Genomic DNA, 1,788 nt, shown 5'->3' with positions numbered 1-1,788 from the left:
CGATCGCCGACTGAGACGACGTGACGCATGCGCAGTGCCTTAAAATTACGTCACACGTTGCAGTCAAAGCTGTCGACGTGCAAATCTAAAAGTCCCTAATACTGTTCAAATGACATCACGGGGATGCCCTTTTCCCGATGTGTGTTCTAAGCCTTTTTTCAAACCAATCCGGTCCAACTTAGACCCCCCCCCCCCCCTCCACATATACAAAAAAGAATAAGAACAACGGAACAAGAAGAACAAGAACAAGAAGAACAAGAAGAACAAGAACAAGAAGAAGGAGAACGAGAAACAGAAGGAGATTTGAAAAGCTTGAACCGAAAAAAGTAGTGGTTCCTTCAATAACAAAACGTTCAGGTAATTTGCTCATTCTACGACTTCATTTCACATTGTGGTTATACATGTATTATGTACCCCAAGACCCAAGTTAAAAGGTAAAATATTGTTGAGAATGTAATCTTGTCATGAAATTGCATAGCTTCTGGTAATTTTATTTGTATTTTAATTTTAATTTTATCACGCTAGGTAACTTTGTTCAAGTATTCCCAGTTAGGTTTGTGTCGTTGGGATTTCTTTCCTAGCTAGTACCCTTCCCAGACCAGGGTATAACGAACACACTTTGAATATGAATCTAGTTAATAGGGCTCTGTACAAACGATCCCCTCCCAGGCTCCCACTCACGCCAATGACAATAACCTAATCTCGAATAAAACGAAATAAATAAATAAATAAATAAGTAAGTAAATGATAGCGTGGACTAATTCTCGGGACTTGAAATTAATGGTGTGACCCCGGCCCCCCCCCCCACTCAGTGTTATTTAGGGTACGCATATGCTCGTACCCTTTTTTTGAAAGCACCTCCTATCTGAGGACTGCCAACATTTCCGAACCCCCCTTTCGCGGGCTTTTCGCGTGCTTTTCCTGCCTTGGAGACCCCCCTAAATCAGGAAAAATGCTCAATGTACCCCCCTAAATTCGGAATAATTTCTCAGGAGTCCAAAGAGATGAGAGAAAAAAAGAAAAACACCCCCTTTTTAAAGAAATCTCCGGGTGAAAAGTCAAATACACCCCTTTTTTTACAATTCTCGGGCCGGACTTTGTCGCACGAAAAGTACCCCTTTACCGGACATTTTGGCAACACGCATGCGGTCATTCCGACCTCTGAGTGGGGGGGGGGGGGGGGGGGGGGGCCGGGGGTCAAAAACTGTTAAATAAGGAGGGGGGGTGGGGATGTCGGCAAAACTAGACTCTCTCTCTCTCTTATCGGCAAATTGAAATTGGAACTACCTGTTCACTTTCATCACTTTAATTTTGTCTTTTGAATTATTTGTTTTCTTCTAGTGGAAATTCTACATGCATCTTGCCTGTTGGATTTGCTTGAAAAGCTGTAGTAAAAATTAAAGGTCTCCACATCATTAGTTTTCTCGAAGGTAGTCTCATGATTCAGGCTTGTATTTTATTACGACTCAAGAGGTTAACACTATGCACCCCCAAATGAATAATATAACAATTTGATTAAATGTGAAGTATTAGGAAAGTATTTTTTTTTAATTACGGAGGATTTTGATTATCATTTTTTAGAAATCAAATATAAAAACATTATACAAATAATAAAATACTTGTAAGCATAGACTACAGTAAAACCGGCTTGTTATTCGCTGATTCCGAAGTAGATCGCTAAAATCTACTCGTGTATGTAGCGTAGGAGCGATCAAACTACGTAGCAGCTAATTGCAATGTTGTCAGATATCTACGTACGTACGTTCAGATCGTAAGCTCAAGTGGACA

The sequence above is a fragment of the Strongylocentrotus purpuratus genome, unplaced genomic scaffold (assembly GCF_000002235.5).
Source record: "Strongylocentrotus purpuratus isolate Spur 01 unplaced genomic scaffold, Spur_5.0 spur5_scaffold_4, whole genome shotgun sequence".
Lineage (NCBI taxonomy): Eukaryota > Metazoa > Echinodermata > Echinoidea > Camarodonta > Strongylocentrotidae > Strongylocentrotus > Strongylocentrotus purpuratus.
Note: the sequence above shows the minus strand (reverse complement) of the source record.